Consider the following 19893-nt stretch of genomic DNA (forward strand, 5'->3'; position numbering starts at 1 on the left):
CTTCATGGATTGTTCGAACACCGGACCAAAGTTGGCTACTTTATTTGATTTCCTCGAGGAAAACAACTTTCGATTGTTATCGGTTATTCCTATCTTAAACGTAATGTGTTTGAGGTCAGGACTTGACTGGTCCAGATCGAGTCGCAGTCATAGCGCGACCGAGAGCTGGCCTGCAGCCTTTGTTGTTTGTATGGTTGGTGCCTTTTTGCTATAAGGTGATGTAGGTATTAAGTAAGCGTGCTGCTTTCACTGTCGCCTACACGGCCGTTAAATTCCGATCGGCATAACCCGAACCCGATTACAACGACTCTTTCTACTCGTATATACATTTGAGTGGTTCGCCCAACGGGAGGTCCTCAGCCTCCGACCCTGACGTCGCGTCGGAGCGCAGACTTTGTAACATGCATGAGTTTTTTTATCGATCGCAACGTCGATCCAATGATGAATCGATCGATAAATCGATCAGAGTGAAAAGAAATCCGAGCAAGCCAACGTGAATGACAACGCCCATTATTCCAACCCTTCCTGTCCGCTTCGCGTTGCCTCTCGTGTACACCGTCGAGCACGTACGAGCGTTGCCTTGTGACTTCGCGATTCGATTCCATCTTTCCAATACCGTATTTGACCGATTACTTTTCCTGCAACACAAGTTCCGCACAACTAGACCGGATAACTAAACCCCATTACCCGGCGACCCGAAACGCGCAAAGACGTCGCCGAGACGGTTCACTCACTTTCCTGTAAATCAAGTACCTACCCAATAACCTAAAACCTTACGAAGCTGTATTAGAAAATTTTTTCGACGGATGCAGTTTTTATCCCAGTATTCAAGGGCACGATATTTCTTCTAAGTCAGGGTCGGTAAACCTTCGCATTTCATGGTCTAATGATTTTAAAATATGAGCTGCAAGCCGTACGAATCAACAGGCTTAAAGATCTGCCGGGTTAAAATTTTTTATAAATAGGAAAAAAGTTTCATTGAATCTTCGTACGCTATATTGTAGTAGTTTAGGGAAAAATAATTTGAGCGTATCTTTTTTTTTCAACAAAATAAAGTTGAAGCAGATGTAATAGGGTGAAAAAAGATACTGTATCACACCCAAGATAATAAATAACAATATAACATAAATAACGATAATCCCGGAAAATAACTAACTATATCTACATAGATTGTAACGATCCTGAGATTAAGAATAACCGGGTAGTTGAAAATTGTAACTTGATTGAATGTAGAGTTTAATTAATATAATACCCGTTTCATGTCTACTGATTATTTCGAACTTCATGACGACGTGTTTGGTTTGAAATGTATTGTTCGGAAGGTAGAAACGAAATGCATTGGGATGAGTAGAGAGAAGCCTGAGTGAGTCCAGAAAGCAGAGTGGAAGATCAGCGTTCCAGGAATGAGAGGAGATAGTAATGTGTGCACAGGATGTGCGCGAGATTCTTGGGTCTAATGAACTGAAGAGGCTTTTAGGTTGGAGGAGTAAACGTCGAAGCACGAATGTCGAAGATTGTGAAGTGGGATTAACAACGTGACACATGTTATTTTTAACGGTTATGAAAAATTTTTACCAAATTCTTCCTAAATACTATATTCGTGAAAACTAACGATTGAAACAAAAGTATAAAAAGTTTTAATTATCTTGTCTTAGGAAATCTTCTAATCCTATTCTAATCTAATCACCTACGTAGATCGGGCTAAAAGCGTGATGCTTTCAGATGAAAAGTATACGGTCGAACAAAATTAACTTCCATAAAGAATAGCGTGTAAAAGAGTTTCAAGCTCACGTGTTTGCTTGTCCGAATTACCACGCCGCGAGGGTAATAAAAATTCTATACCGTGACGATCGCATGGAAGCGCAACCTTGAATTTCACGTAGCGGAAGTATCGCCATGTTGCCAATTACTTTCTCCCTGTACTCTGCACTGCTCGCTCTATCAGATCCGTGCGAAAAGTGAACCACGTTCTAGCGTCTACCACTCAACGTGACCCACTTCCGTCGACGCAGACCAACTCCACACGGTTGTGATACGCTCGCATATTTCTTTCCTCTTTTTTCGTGTTTTTTTTTTTTTTTTTTTTTTTTTCTACTATGACAATGAAATTGGACGGGTCTTTAGGGTTCTTCTTCCGTGCCGGTGGAAGTTGACATTCTTTCATCCTCGGTGATACTGCAAATTTAGCTCCACGTACTGTACCGGGGGAAATCTGCGTGGCAAGCATGCGAGGTTTGTTTCCAAGTACAGTACCTTTGACCAATTTAGCGAGCAAGTGACGAGGTACTCCAGGGGTTCAAAGGTATGAGGTACAAAAAATCATCATATCCCTACACACAAATTGTTCAGGAATTGGATGTAGATACAATTTGACTTCCAAGACGTCGTATGATGAAATGAGATAAGGTATCAAGTGAATTCAAATGATCGACACCACTCATTGTGCCCAAGTTTAAATCTATTTTTAATTAATACCTATATACATATCTGCAATTCCTCGCACTTGCTAAAATATAGTCACAAAAAGCTTGACTTTCTTCGAAAGGGCACGCAGATCGGCAATCCTGATAGTTCAGAGGATAAGTGTGTTACACGGAGAGGACGCAGGAGTGGAGGGACCTAGATATGTGTGGTCTAGACACGCTATACCGTAGGTACTAGAAATGGAGGAGAGGAAGTGTGGAGAGTAAAATTGGTCACGAGTTCGTTCTCCTGGTCGATAGTGGTGGTGGTGGTTGGCTGTTGGGTCTGAGGCCTGTTAAGTAATAACGATCATTACCGCGAGCTCGCGTAGCGATAGAGGCTGCTGGTGCTGCTGGAGTGCACGGAAACACACTCAAAGGGAAATACCGATGTAGTTTGTAAGTGGATTCAGGCGTGTAGGTAGGATATAATATACAGGGGCTCGCGTCCCGATTATTCGCGGTCGTTTCGCCCGAGAAACGATCGGTAACCGTATTCTTCAATAAATTACGGATTACACGCACCCTGAACGATCTCTACAGCCTGGCGCCAGTGTCGCGCACTTATCGATACCCTCGAAGTCCTCCGCGTTCAATCGAATCGATTCTCGAAACAATTTTCGTGTTTGATACCCAAGTATGTCCGTTTACAGGTAAAGTCTCGATTTTCTGATCAAGGGACAAATAAACAACGTTTATATTCACGCTTCCAGAATCCGATCCCGCGGAGATAATTGTAATGCGTGATCCAGTACAACGTAGTAATTTCAAGAATCCGCGTATGCACATAACGATCGCGATCTCGAGATCTCAATGCCTCTCATGCGGAGTGTATACGATTATGAATTATTGTTACATATATATATATATATATATATATATATATATATATATTCATCATTTAGTTCGAGTTCTCGTGATATTTTTCTTTTTACACACATGTAACAGTGGAGGATGTAATTTTGACCGATCGTTCTCGTAATTCGAATTGACGGTGTATACTTTCCAAGGTATTATTACGCTTACAGCCTAATATTTATCGACTTTATATATCGACTTTATATATTCCCTTACAGTGAATTGAATCGAGATTACATTTTCACGCCACGCGGTGATCGTTAAACAAGACACCCGACGAATCGTGCCATGTATAATACGAACGTTTATTCGAACATGTTAACCGCCTAAAACCTGCTTTATATCGCATAATATCGGCGGTTAACCGAAACCGACGAGTACAAGCGAAGACGAGCGAAGACGAGCGAAGAATTCTTCTCGAACATCAGTTGCATGTAATATCAAGTGAAAACGTAACTCATACGTCTTCCCGGCACGCGGTACACACGCCTGTCGTTATAAATTCCAAGATATGTTACATGAATTATTAATTTTCCCTTGCGACGATCCGTTACAATATCTACACGTAGTTATATCAACGATACTCCGCATATAAAGCCTCGTCAAATTGTCACGTGAGAATAATTCAAGAGGACACCGGACAGCGATAATTCCACGACACAGTTGACTATATTAATCGTTATTCATACGCGTGCCTTTGCCTGCAGTAAGGTCCAACCGTCCCGAGAGATCCATAAGTTAAAATACACAACCCGGGTAATAATTCTGGGCTCCTTCGCATTGACATCAACTATATGGTTGCGCTACGATAATTATTACATACATTCAAGATAACTAATTAATTTCATCCGGGCGATAGGGTAATGAAGTAGGATAAATCGTGATATCTGCACGGCTAGGAAGAGAAAAGAAATGAAAAGAAAAGAAGAAGAAAAAAAATTCACCAACAAATCGCAATAATGATAGCGCAGCAGCAGAGACTGGATCGTGTATGACAGACACGCCCCGCCAGTTCTCGGTTATTATAATATTTAATACCGTCTTGCCTATGCGTTGTGTCCTCTTGTCAGGTTTACGCTGAGAATGCAGTTGACATTTCTCGGCAACTGGAGCGTTAATCTATGCGGCGTTCAATAACCGATAGAATTGAATATACCTGTACATACATACATATGATAGAATATTGTTCTTGACACGTGCAATTGGCAATCAGAGGATTATACACCGTATACCATATATATTTAGCCTCGACAGTGAACGCAATATTCTTACTGCAGTCGTCATAAAACGCAAAAGCACAGTGTGACATTAGCCATTATCGGCCGCGTACGTAATCGTGGCTAATGAGTATCAAGATGCACGCGTATTAGATGCAGCAGATTTATATCGTGACCGTGATCGTTATCTTCTGGTAATTCTTTAGAGCACGTTATTCGTAATCGATTTACCTATACGTGGCACTCGGTGCCACGTAAGTATAACATTAAAAGCTCACAGCTTCCGGGTTATCAGAAGCCACAAGGCACAAGGTGGAGGCTTTTCACCGTTTTCGTTCTTCCATTTTTACCCCTCCAATGACTCAGCCAATGTTCAACATGCGAGGCCGGTATTTCGGAGATTCCCGTTCCTTTGACCGCTCGTAATTCGCTTCTCTGGCTGACGTAGGTATAAGGCTTTGCGATACGTAGACGGAGGAACGGATCGGTGAGTCGATCTTAAATGTCTCTCTACGCGCACCACGTACTGATTTATCATTATTATTATTATTTTATATATGTGAAAGTGTGTCATATTGACCTGTGAACGGGACCCTAGCCGATTGCGTAATGCATCTGAAACCTCAAACGACAAAGGTGACGGGGCGGTGCTGCCGGTTATGTTATACCTAAGCGTCTCGTGCGATGCAAGGTTCAATATTCAAATTTATTTCTGATCCGTTTTATACCTTATAAATTTGTGTCGAATCATCGAGTCCAAACCACACGTCTATATGACACGGTATAATTATATGGATTCAACAAAGGTGTTCAACGAGGCTTACAATGTGTATAAAAATTTGCAATGGTAATTCATTATCAACGAAGAAGAGACTCTTCCTTTCGCAATCTACATTATAGGCACGTCGCTACACGAATTCCTAAATCAAATATCACCGCGCATTTGCATCGCATCGTTGTAAAAACGTCGAACACTAGACGCGAGAGAACCCATCAATCCAGCTCGTATTACAGCTAAACTGTCCACAATCAATTGCAACACACGATTGAAAATAACTATCGATGAAAAAATTTAAGACAGTCATGCATTTATCATGATTACAAATAATTCATCGGTTGCGTCACGCAACGAAGGACTGCGAATACGATCCTTGCTGCTTTAGGAGCTATAATAATCATCTGTACCACTGGTGTCAACGAGTCATGTAGAATTTCGTTGGATAATTTGTAAAACGAAGCTACGGGCTCGGAAATTTGCCCCAAAGAGTAAATAAAAAGACACCAAGTGATTCCGAGTGCCGGTTTATGTAAATTGGATGAATAAGACTGTAAGTGGATGCAGCTTGTGCTCTTGATCATGAACAATGCTTTAAAATATTCGCGAAAATCAATGAAGTTAGAATCACCACGTTCCTTTGTGTCATTGATAAGGAAACCTATATCATCCGTGAAACGAATTTTGAAATAAATATCTTCATTGTTCCTAGAGAAAATGTGAAATTCTTTCTAAATTAAAAATTTTCCACACTCAACTCGACCCTGCAGCATTTTTTGATTTAGGCATACAATCACAGGTAGAAATGCACAATAGGAACCACTTCAAGTCCGCTTCAGCGACAAGCCCTCGATTTCTCCTATGACAACGTATAATTACGGTCACTAGACAATTCGACAGATGATGATAAAGCCTTAAGAGTAGGTAGAGTGTTGAGGACACCGATCGTTCCACACTTTCTTATACAAATATGTACCCATATCTTTCAACCTAATGGCCCACTTGCTGTCGAACATTCGTATTCAAAGTCTCGCGGTATAACTTGTTAAGACGGAATATGAAATACCAAATCTCGTCTCATTTTTCCAATCAATTGATGTACAGCCTCAAGTCTTTCTTGTATACGTTTCCAATAACCGGTGAAACCTCAAATATTCCCAGTCGAAGATAAACCTTCAGAGAAACGCCAACCATTCCATGCATTTAATATCCCACATAAACACTTGTAATGCACATTCTGCGAACGCCAGGAAAATTATCCCTACTATAAGACGTTAAATCACTAACACCATCGATGCTTGTATACGTGACGTATGTACATCTATACACATATATATATATATTATTCAGCAACGAGTAGCAAAGAGATGCGTCTAATTTTCGCAATTGTTCTCACTTAGAAATGGCGAGTGCTTACTTGTTTCAACAGAAACGACCGCGGAATCGGTGGAAAAAATATTAAAAAGTAAAATACTACTCTGAGTATTCCACAACTCCTTCACGTATCATGTGCAGATTCTCTTTCTCTCAGTGGAGAGTTACACGGATGTCTACAGACAACGGATTCACACAAGAAAACGAGAAAACTGAGTTCCAATCCGGTTTGAAAAAAGGGCGTCGGAGGGAATAAGGTATAATTAATTATACACATCAATCACCGTGATTCCGCTTGGAATACGCAAGTATTTTTTAACCATATACAGTGAATACTCGCAGTATATTATACTTACTGTACGGTTCGTGCAGCAGTTCATAGTGGGCGAGTTGAGTACTCAAGACTCTCCCGCAGGAGCTAGGCTATAGCTGTTATAGGTAGGAAGTCAGAATCAATCCAAGTCTCTTTCTCTCTAAGTACTTACACCGAGATTATAACGCACTCGTTAAAGTAATGGGCTTTGAGTTTTCGTTTCGTCGTTGTGTTTGTTTTTGACTCCCCTCCACCACTCTTCCTCTCTCTCTCTCTCTCTCTCTCTCTCTCTCTCTCTCCTTACTCAATGGGAATAATTAATGCAGCAATTAATAGGCAATTTGCGGCTTGTTAGGTGGCAGCAAGCTGCATCACCGTATAAACTTGGCCATGCATGTACGTGTGTTTGCATGTGCTTATACGCATTATACATACCTATACATGTATAGGCAGCGCTTTGGTTATTAATACAAAAGCCACGATATATAATTATCATATGATTATCATAATCACCGTGTAGACAATTAAATGTTTAGATGTGCCCGCTGGTTAAATCACTACCGAAATTGCTGCAGCACCTTGGCAAAAATTTTTAAACTGTTATGCATGATCTACATTCGCAATTTTCAAGGGACTACACAATATAATAACGATAGCACCTGTCCATCCGATTTTGCTTTATTTACTTATTTTTTTCGTTTTCACTTCTCTCGTTTATTTTTATTTATTTATTTATTTTTTTATTTTATTTTCATCGAATCAGGTTTTTCCGCGTCATTATCGTCGTCGAATCATGCACGCTGCAGCTTATTAACTCCGAAATTTTAACGAGCCAAAAAATCTTCCGCATACACAATTATATAAACACAACGATCGAATTCCTGCCATTAACCGTATATTGTACATTATACGAACCATAATTTCACATGCTATGTACATAAACGAGTTTACATGTAAGCGCGTGCTGCGATGATAATCATATCAAAGTCATTATACAGCAAAGACTAGGCGCCAAGTATAATATCGCAAATAAACCATCTAGTATTCAGAATCAGGACGACAAAAATTAGCCAGGGTATAACAAGAAGCAAGGAATAAAGTGGAAAAAAAAAAAAATTAACTATTATAAACTATAAATTAAATATTATACACGGTATAAGTGAGTTTACAAATAAAATAAACCGGATGAACTAGAGTGACGTATGACGCGTCAATTAAACATACTTAATATACAGATTCATTAATCGGCCAATCGAACAGCGAAATAACTAAGGACGTGAACGCGAAGTAAGTAGCAACATATGTAAATGAAAATATCACCGAAGATACGCTAAGAAATGCAAAAATTGTAAAAGGCGAGAAAGGGGAAATCCGAAATGAGGAAAGAAGAGATGTACAAAATCGGAAGGATTTTTCTATTCAACCGACGAGATTAGCGTAGCGTGAAACACTGATGAAGTGTCAGGACGTGGACGAGTCACAGTTGGCTGCCTCGCAAACTTTTCAGACTCGCGAGGACCGCCTCCAACTATCATCTCCTTCACGAACAGGCATTATTGTACATTATACACCGACGTGTAGTTTATGCGACGAGAACACAGCTTCGCAGCAGCAGTTCTTCCCGTCTCGTTTCGAACGCTCTTCACAATTCAGACACCCACTCGGTTGAGCAGAGAAAAATCATTTCGAGACAAGAAAAGGGACGAGTCTTAAACGCCGAGAGATTTATGCAGGGATGGATATATTTCCGTGCCGCATGCCGTGTAAAAGCTCGCTTTGCGGATTAGGCAAACGGACAAACGAGAAAGTCTGTGGGTAAGATTTTTTTTTTCAGTTTAAATAAACCACGTCTTGACGGTTAATTGCAGAAATTACACGCGGACGTTAGTCCCAGATACATGAGGTTATGAAATGATCCGAGTATAAAACGAGTATAATGGAACTGTTCTGGTCGCTTGGCAGTCTCTAACTCTCAGTGAGAAAGTTGACACTTTTTCCCCCAACAAAATACACCGTGCGGGAATGGAACAGCTATGCAGTTGGTCCTATTGACCCCTTAACGATGAATCCACAATGCGATATAAAGTTGAACATGAAACGAGTACGGGATCGAAGCTTATGGTTCGTGCGTCTATGGGAACGAGAAAGTTGGCACTTATCCAGTAATTAAATGTGTCAAGTTTAACCCATGTAATAGCCGATCGTATATAATTTCTATAAGCTTAACGCTTACAGCTTCTCTCCGAAGGTATTGCGTGCATATACGCATAGGCACACGCGTGTGTTAGTTGTAAAGCGTGAATGCACGAAAGGAGAAATGACGAAAGAATGACTTGGCGAGGAGGATGGAAATCCACTTGATTGCATACCAATTTATCGGAGTCTCAAGACCGCGGAGTTATAATACACGAAACGGAGCATCAGCCACTTTACCGGAGGGATTTCTTGGCACGTGAATAGATTCCATCCAATACGATTCGATCACATCACGCACGCATACCTACCACTTCCAATAATGATTGATTGCTCAACCGATAACGATCAAATAATCACTTCCATCCTTCGCGCGGGTATAGAGAACTTCTGTATGGATTTAAAATACCGGAAATGCGCGAAGAGAGAGAAGGAGAAGAAGAACTGTCTACCTAGGCGTTAAAAAATGAACCGAGCTGGGTCGAACTAAAGCCAAAACGTACCATGCTGGATCAATTTTTTTTTTTTGCACTTCCACTCCTTCGTCACTTCTTAAGTTCTACTCGGATGAACGTCCGTGCGATGCGCGGTTAATTTATTGATCAATCGAGACTTGATGAAAAGCAATTTTTCAATTGATAAAGGTAAATGACAATTAATGTAAAAGGTATGCTCGAAATTGAGTAACGGTTACAGGCTTTTTTCCCCTTACCGATATACCTTAATCATCAATACTATACACCAAATCGACTTTTTCTCGAAAACGAGGCGCACAAACTATCTTTGCAAAAGTGTGATATACGCCGTGGTTCAATTTAATTCATCTGACGTGTCGTCGAGCGATAAATCGATGAATTATCATTTTTAATATCGACCGTTTGCGCAAATTGTGGAAGAGAAATTCTAGCTCGTTTATATCGAACAATCGCGTTGCAAAGCGTGGCTTACTTGCCCACGAGAATTACAAGAGCTTTGTTCTATAAAGTGCTTCCAATTTATTTCACGCTCAATGTGAGTATGATTTCCATTTTATCATTCATTGTTGGTCCGACAACGATCTCACTCGACGCGATTAGATTTTGCAGCGATAAAAGAAAACGTGTCACGCATGATTCCTCATCGTAGACGTAGACAATTTTATGGTTTGTTGTATCTATCCTGACTCACCAGAGATTTTTTAACAGATTTCATTTCTGATTCAGAATCACAAGCTCCAACGGCGTCACCAAGTTTTTCCCAGCCATCTTTATCGCGCGACGTATAAATTCATCGTCACATGGCTAGGCTGATGAGGTTGAATTCAATGACGTAAATGTAACTTATAGCGATGCATGTTTAGGATATATTCTAATACTTCGTAACGTTTAGATTGCCTGGAATTCAGCATATTTTCACAAAGGAAAACATACACATAAACATTTGGGAAACGTGACTTCCTCGAAGTCCTTCTAAAACTACAAAGTAACGCATTTTTCTCTATGTTTCGACACGTCGATCGTTATCAGGTTCAACCTCGTCTGACAGTGAATATTCGCAATGTATTTCCGAGTGTGAATATTCGAGTCCTGAGAGACAGTTTCGGATTAATTACACTCTGGAACCCAAGGAGCATTGACTCGGGCAGGTTCTAAGAGTGGACAAAAAGAGAATAAAGTCTATTCGCGTCGATTCTGCAAACGCCGATACAACTCGTTGAAAAAAATAGTGAAATTACGAAAACCGAGTCAATACCGAGGTTCCCAATGTTTCTGCGATAAAATACTTCAGGTTCGTGTATAAAATCTTCAAATCGTCCAAATAGAAGAAAACGACTTCATCCAAATCCTCGTATGCCGAATTCAATTAATTCGATAGCAAAGTGTGGGAAAAAATTCTAATAAAAAAAAAAACGACGGTTCTTCGCTTAACGACGTGTATCTTCCCATTAGTGTTTAAAAAAACATTAGATCCGGTATTTTTGGATAACCGGTCAACATTGAAGAGCTTCGCTATAACCAGCTCTGAAAACACAGCAATCTTCGGATAATCTGAGTAGCCTGAACTGTGATACCTATAAATAATTTCAAAATCACTTGACGATTGCGTGCGTCCGAGAGATCCCGGCATTTCGCTATGCACGAATATCACATTATAAGTATACCGTGTCACGAACATCGAAAGCTTCTAAGGGAATTTTATCAAAAAATGTTGGAGAATTTGATTTTTTTTTCTTACCCCCATGGGATAATAGAAATAGCCAAAACGTAGAATCTGACATGCAGCAACCTGTATTGAATGAAATATTCAAGGCATGCTTTTAGTGAAATAACCGACAATCTCACCAATCATGAGTAAAGCACCTGACAAAAAGTACAAAACACGTTTCAGAGTAACGATATTAATTGTCAGAATAACGGTTGAATTTTTTCAATTCAAACGAAATTACCAAAAATATCTACACCATGAATATGTACGCAAGCATTTATTCACCGTTGATCATTAGGTCGTGAGAAGGATTTTGACTGAACATCGATTATCTACGAGGTACCATTATACACGTAGACCGATCGTCGAGTGAATCCTTATAGCTGGAATAATCGGCTCCTAAAACAAGAAGTGAAACAACAAGCGGGACTTTCAAATTCTTCGTTGCCGGCCACGACGAAACTGGCTAGCTGCCCAAGTTCAATCTGATTCCGAACGGTAGGACCAAAGTGCACGAAGCATCTTTGAAGGTTTTCCAACGAAGAGGTAAAATTGACTCCGAAACGGCAAGTTGACGATATGTTAAAAACAATGAATAAAAACGGTCTAAATTTCCCAAACAGACGCTTATAAATTATAACTCACCTATATACAACGCGGTATTATCCAAATGAAGATTCGAAAGAATGAGCCTCTTTTCGACGAACGAATATATTGCAAAAACCACTGTTTAACTCACTAGTATCGTATACGTTTTTAGTAGTTTTACTTTTTCTTATTTTTTTTCATATATTTTTTCCACCCTCCCTTTTCCCCTTCTACGTATTATCCTCGCCACTGTATTTCGCCAATTCGTTTTTCCAAATGTCGTCAATAACCGCGATGATGTCAACGCGTGCCTACCGTGTAAGTGTATCCCTTGTCTGGCCCTGCTCTGACTTAGATCACTGACCAACTCCACCGACGACTGTCGCGACACTGACTGAAACCATCGGCAACAAAACCAGCCAGCGTCTCCCGAGGGCCGCGACGACCGGCTGCATCGCCCGGAGAACCACCGGGAGTCGGCTATCTCCGACTATCCTCGGCCAGCAGCCTCGAGCAGAGCGTAACCAACCGACTCTCTTACTCCGGACGACGGTGTCGAGGTGTTCGACTGTACATCTCGACGCACACCAGCCGGCGCCCAACCCGCGAGGGCATTCTAGCACGCCTACGCAATTTCCCTCCCCCGCAACCTTATTTGATACCGCTCAGCTTTATCGATTAGTGATTGCAAACAACAGGTAGCCAATCGGTATAACTGTTTTTACAAAATCAAATTACTCTATCGATCAGTCGTGAAAAGCGTAGGGACCTAACAATTACGGATCGGCTGCCTCTGCATGATAGTCAAATTTTGGAAAGAATTTTAATTACCGTTACAAAACCTCTGCATTTTCTTTTTTTTTTTTTTTTTCTCTCTTTCCGCCCTAGGAATTTCTCTGGAATTTCTTGTATATTTTTCTTCTTCATCTTTGTTTTGCATACATGTATATTGCTGCATTCCTCTGAAATTCCTTTTGCCCCATTCCAATTTTCTCGTGAAGTTCTGTATTAAATATTTCGCTGGATGTACGGAAATCGAAATGTTCAATTTTCAGTTTCTATTGTATAACTTGACCACATATTTATCACCACAGTTTTAGTTTTTCATGAATAACATTCGATTTTTGACATTTTGAAATTTCAAACGAATTCTGAGTAATCGGTACACGTTTTCTGTTCATATTCTGCTCGCAATCAAATTCAAGTTCAACAAAACTGAAATATTCTACATCCTCAATACGTATAGCGTGCCTTCGACATTGCGAAAAATTTCCACTTGTTCGATTCGATCGTATATTTGACTTGTCCCGGCTAAGGTTTTATCGGAACTAGTCAACTATTCAGGCCAAAGAATATCCAGTAAAATTTTTTGAATACCTATCTGCTTCAACCAGAAAAACAATTAATCACCCGTAAGAGAACATAAATGAAAACAAAATTTTTCAAATATCACTAACAAATACATAGAAATAGCAACATATAATGAGAATAAAATATCTCAGAACAAAATGCCTGCAGCAAAATTTGAAGAAAAAAAATAAACTTCGCTTTGGTTGCTGTCGCATTTTGCGTACAAGAATCGTTCACCGTGTGGCTATATAGTCTATAGCTGGTGGCTACAGCCAGCTTTTGAAATCGAAATCGGTCAGTTATAATTAACGAGGACGTAATGAGGACTATAATTGACATTGGATTTATGCCGGTCGATTTCAGGACGGGCGAATCCCCGTAGTAGAAACTACGATAATATCAATTCGAACAAAAGTCATTGTCCGAATTTACGACGGCATGGGTTCGAAAAATCGTGCGACCGCGATTGAACCAGATATAAAATCATAGAATAAAGAAACAACAACGACAATCCAATGCTCGCTGAAGAAATGAGTGATGAGTAAACCTGGAACCCGGATCCAAGAGTTTTTTGTCCAATAATTTCTACCATTTTATAATGCTATTATTACCACAAAAAGCCGAAGAAAATTTCGCATGAAATACTCAAGAATTATACTTTTGCGATCGGTTCTTTTTAAAGGGAAAAAAAAAATAATCCATTAGAACAAAACAAAAAATCGAAAAATTAAAAACAAGTAAAAAAAAAAAAAAACCTGCACATCCTTATCGACTGCAAGAAACATGACGTGCCGGGTGTACACAACATAACGTCTATCTATCGCGACTCGCGTGCAAACGAAGAATGTATTTGATCCCGGCATGATACCCGAACGAGGCGTGCGATTCACCATAGTAACGATCAACGGTATATAAGTGTAGTAGTAAGCATGTAATACTTAAGGTACATCACGCCGGACGGCGTAATTTAACAAATATCACGCGTAACGTCTCATCATTCGAAGCAGAGAAGAAGCTCTGCGGTGTGTGATCGCTTCCTTGTCTTCTCCGATCGTGGGATAATTATGGAAATGATTTTGACCCTGCACATACGGAGGCGTGCTGATCAGAGAGCGTCCTCCCCGTCTGCACGACCTGCCCTCGACTGCAGGGCCGCCATTTTTCTGCCACATTTATTCGGGCTCGCTTTGCTCACGTCAAGCAACACGTTTTCACGTTATATATCAAATTTGAACGAAAATCTCGTTAAGAGTTTAAAAATATCAGCAAAAAATCCTCGGATCGTAATAGATAAGCAGAGTAATAATTACGGCTATACTGTAAGTTAATAAATTGGATTGTTGTCCAAAAATCGATCATCTTTTTTTAATCTTGCTGTACCTAATAGCGCTACATTTAGTTTCTATCAAATTATTATTTTGTTCGTAAGCTTCGAGGATCTTTTCAAAATTAGATAATATAGTTTTCCATATAAAATCAGCCACCGTAGGAGTAAAATCAAACGAGTCTACTATATTTTCAACAATGTCAAAGCGTGCGTTTTGCAACGAAGCATTTATTTATATTTATTTATAATTCCAGTATTTCGTATTCATATATTTTTGTAGCTACATTCCTGCGAATGTAATAATTTGAAGAAAAAAATCTGAACCTACGACAATCTCGTAATAAAATAATTAAGTGAAAAATAAAACGATATTTTTGCCGAAACCGCAGAACCTTCTCAACAGTCGTAATATCGACGTTACTGATAATGAGTACCTATAATACCGCCGCAGTATTACCCAATGGAACAAAATTCGATTAGGTAATGGTTAAGAATTTGATTGGTAAATAGAATCCCAGTTTAACGACGATTGTCCAGTAATTATTCCCGCTCCGACGGTTATCGCATTATCGTACATCGAGAGATCCGCACCGTGTCTCTAGGTGTATAATAGGCAAGTTAACATTAATACAGGCAAACTTGCCCAACTCTAATAGCAAAGCCATTCGAGGATAAGGCAAGGTATACATTCCGTTATGGGCGATAAGCACGCGGCGTCGGCGTCGGCGTCGGCGTCGGCTTCGGCTTCGGCTTCGACGATCAGCCTCAACCACTGACAAATGTGACAATATCCTAGAGAATAACTCGGCGGGTCGTAATCGAGGAGGAGGAGGAGGAGGAGGAGGAGGAGGAGGAGGAGGAGGAGGAGGAGGCTTATAGCTTGTGGGTATAGGTATATACGACTAGAATCCGTAGTCGAGCCAAGACGCCGGCTCACGGATTGCATTTAACTACGATATGGCCACAATTCATGCATAATTTATCTGAAACCGTTGTGAAAAATCACGCTGACCCTTGGGGCCAGCCCGCAGCAAAGGTGTTTGTCCGACGCATGGCTGCTGTCCGCATAGAAAGCGGATGCCATCACGTTACTTACGAGGGTGCTGCGCAGCACCGGCACGCTCATAGACGCGTGTGCAATGTGCATATATGTACACGCGTGCATGCGTACACGGTGACGTATATGCACTGCGCGTATCGCATTAAGCCGCTGTTACACCTCAACCTCTGAACGCCTTCCGTGATACACGTACATACCTATAACTCGCCTAGGTATGTACAAGACACGTTAATCGTCCGCCATTTTTTTCCCCGGCTCAAAGAGCCATTGAGCTCCGCAGTGAATTTCCTGAATTCTGTATATACGTACGAGGATATGTATTCAACCCTCGAGATACTCGATGATCTTCGATTCAAAGAGGCGTTAAGCGGCTGTAATATACGATTTTTTCTATACACCCTTTTTACGAATTAGTCGATCATAATTTTCGACATTGGGTCAAGTCAAGCTCCGTCAAACGAAAAAACATGATCTAGATTTTACATCACAGCAGATACAACAACACTTTTCTCGAGTTAAATCTACAGAAATTGTGGAAAGATTTACAAATCCGTTAACAAGAGTTACAAAACCAATTGTAAGAATTACAACATGCTTCGTTAAATCTATCACAATCGATGTAGATTTGACTCGAAAAAAATACTGTCCACATATTCGTCGCAACAGATGTAAAATCTGTATTACATTTTTTTCCGAAGAATTTTCGAAGAAAAAAAAACCAATTCAGTTGATATCACTGACGATTATTCATAAAAATGGCATATAGACATAAAAGTTCAGATGTTAGAGGAGGGCTTTGTCTTTTCCCTGCTTTTGTACCTGACCGTCGAATTATTATGGCTGATAACGACGAACGACTTGCCAGCGCCTAAAGTATACAGTCGTAAAATGGTCGAATTAAATATATAAGAAGCGATGTATCTTATCATCAAGCTCGTATAATAATTATAAGGTATATACCTTGGCAATCGTGGATCAAGTTTTCAACGTTCAATTTCGATTGTATATCGGCAGGGCGGCGATCAGTGAGGTAACCGGTACGAAAATATCCATGATCTGCAGTAAATACGGTCGAACCGAAATCGAAATGATCCACGCTTTATTTAATACACATATGATATAACCTATGTAGAGATGTATATGATACATATATTCAATTCAGCTCAAGGATCTCCGGTAATCAATGGGTATAAAATACTTATGCCTATATCAATATGCTCGATGATTTGCATGGCGTTACCTAAATGACTACACACGCATGGACATTCATTATACGATTTTAATTATAACTCGATACAGGTAAAATGAATACGTACAACATAATATAACGCAGAAACACGTGAATATCAACGTTTGATAAATCATGTATAAGCCTCGGAGTGTTTCTTATTATTCGGAACGACGCGCGACGCGGCGACGGTTGTGATTAACATCCGCCAAATTCTCTCGCATCCTAATGTCATACTTTAATGATTATTTATACATTCCGACCACCACATCCAACATAAAAAAATCTCTAACGAGAATATCGCTAGTGTATCGAAGATCGCGACTTCTTCGCGTTACAATTTATCGAATGTTCAGACTCGAAGGAATCCATAAAAATAGATCCCACTCGCCACGTGTATGGATCAGGAAACGATCGGTAGCGAAATATCGGCGTTTAATGCTTTGGTTTTGAAAAAAAAAAACTACGCGTGTATGAACCCACCAACCCGATACAGCCATAGACATTACGGTCCCAAAAAAAGAAACGAAATGAAACTAAAAATGTTGTGCACGGGTCACAGAAAGAGGCGGCGGCAAACCCCGGTCGACCGAGCTACGCTGGGAAAAAAGGCACAAAGAACGGCAGTGTAAGAAGAAGACGATGCCGTCATCTCGAAGCACGGACAGATCTTCCTTACATCCGCGTTGAGGACGCTGGAGGATTGCCGGGGAGATCAGTAATTAGTAATTACAGAGCTGGGCAGCAAAAGTCACGGCTCCGGAAGTGGGCAGCAGCGCGTCCGTCGTTAGATAATGATTGATATAAAATATTCCCCGCGTATAGTACAGGTAGGTATACAACTATACATATATAGATATATATGTATATGAATACGAGTATATTACTTGCAAGCAATTGCGTAGGCACAATATACCGCCTAATACGGGCTTAAGGCCGGGGCCGATAGTTGATTGACGCCTTGTTCAATGACCGTCAAAACTCCGATCAACTCGTTACCTCTATCTACACACCTATATCGATCGACGAATAGAAGAGCAAAAACACGGCAGTGGTTTTAACGCAGCATAGCTATCAGCTGGCCGAAGGACGCGTATCTGACTAAGAGACGTAAGGACCTTAAGCCTATATTCGTCATGAATCGTAATAACGAAACATTGCGATGAATTGAAATACAATTTGTGTTCATTTTCTTTTTCGTTTTCTCATATTTCATTTCCTGATTTGCCCCTGCATCCGTCAGATGAAATCGAAACGATTAATTAAACCTACCGCACGCAGAGCGACGTATTAGAAGCTGAGGTGAGACTTTCGATTTCCGAAGATAAGGTTAATTCGTTGTATTGTTGAATTTTGAAGCGTGTGGACAGGTTTGACGGATGAATAATACTTTGGCAATGAGTGCGGCACACGGTGCGTACATCGAGTCATTAGATGTTATTTGAAGACGCGTGATGATGTTACCGATGATGTAACGTTGTTTCGACTTTCGAAGCCATGTGCATAAACGTATCGTTAAGCTGTATTATACCCCTTCGCACTGTACTATATCGGGGAAAGAACAAAGCGTTTTTATCCTTGTGCGAGCGGCAATAGACTCAAAGGAAATATGAGAAACCCATCAATGAGTATAGAGATATCAAGTAATTGCGAAGACCGCAGCGATTTTGCCAGTTTAATAGAGTATAATACCTTAATCGCGTGCAGCTTATAGCCAGCTCATTACTAGAACGAGATGTTTATTTCGTTAAATCGCAGTACGACGACGCAGAGTTCGATGGAATTTATTGTTAGTTGGAAACGGAAGGATACCTTGACCAATGACCGATGCCCTAGAGTTGTCCGGAACAGCGAATTATCCGGTTATGAGGTATATACGACGTATGATGTATAACCACGCGGTGTCAATCAACGGTATCATCAATCAAAATCCATACACGCTGGTTGTATGTGTTGAAATCGATACCCCTGCGTGCCTTTCGGAATCGATTATTTCCTTACGGAAAAAACTAAATAAATAATAAATAAGACAGCATTGTACAAGGGCGTCGTAGATATCGATTATACCAAGACGCCTCGAAAGAGATAAATGACTTTTATCAAACTACTCAGAAGCACCAACCTTTTTATTGGTTAATCACCGCGCGTCGATGAGCCATTCAAGATATATTCAATCGATGCAGTCTTTTCATATTACACATAGATACATTGCAGGGAAAATTCATCAACGCATCTCTCTGCAGTTACTTATTACGATAATGTGAAATGTGAAAATTATTGTGCACATTGCTTGCTGCATCACGTATTAAGTAAGGTAAAGAAAATAAGCAGTTGAATTTGAAAGTCCTGAATAATCCAAACAACTTGCTTAGTAAAATTGAATGTCAAAATTTTTCCTCAAAATACACCAAATCGACTTTAACTTTTTCCGCATACCGTAACTGATCCAATTTCAGATATATTTCCATATCAGATGAGGTACAAGCAGAAGTTGAAAGCCAGTAGTAGGAAATAGCAGAATGATTATACCATGAGAATTATGTATGATGCATTTCATTTGAGATTAATGAGTGTATTTCTATACAGATAGACGAGCAGGTATGTTGAATCGAGGAATTATTCATATCAGCTATTGAACCAGTAACTATAGAGCATTGTTGGATTGTCTAGGATGATAATGGCTCTTTGGCCTGGCAGCGACGTAGGCTTGTGCATATAGATCGTAGCGATGCGGCCTTTTGCCGCATCCACGACGATGTGAATTCCGGCCTACCGTAGGCCACTACTCATCGGAAATAAGGAACTGGCAAGTGCCAAGCAAGCAGTCTTCACAAGCCCTCGCTGTCTGACGATGCGATGGTGCAGCGGTGGCAGGTAGCCGTCCGGCAGAATTCATTCTCCGAGTTATTCACACGACGGCACCGCTTCCTTATACCTTATACCCAAGAACGGCTTCAGCCGCAT

At 40.4% G+C, this 19893-nt stretch overlaps 1 protein-coding gene across 2 annotated transcripts in view; it reads right to left on the reverse strand.

Moving 5' to 3' along the window:
- LOC124416433 overlaps positions 1 to 12505 on the reverse strand; it is an 81912-nt gene extending 69407 nt beyond the window's left edge. The window contains exon 1 of one of the 2 annotated variants that reach the window (XM_046897522.1): positions 12022 to 12505. The gene's annotated coding sequence lies outside the window, so the exon portion shown is untranslated. The remainder of the gene's footprint in view (positions 1 to 12021) is intronic. The other variant, XM_046897521.1, reaches the window with a different exon arrangement.
- Positions 12506 to 19893: the final 7388 nt, after the last annotated feature.

Source organism: Diprion similis, chromosome 2 (assembly GCF_021155765.1).
Source record: "Diprion similis isolate iyDipSimi1 chromosome 2, iyDipSimi1.1, whole genome shotgun sequence".
Lineage (NCBI taxonomy): Eukaryota > Metazoa > Arthropoda > Insecta > Hymenoptera > Diprionidae > Diprion > Diprion similis.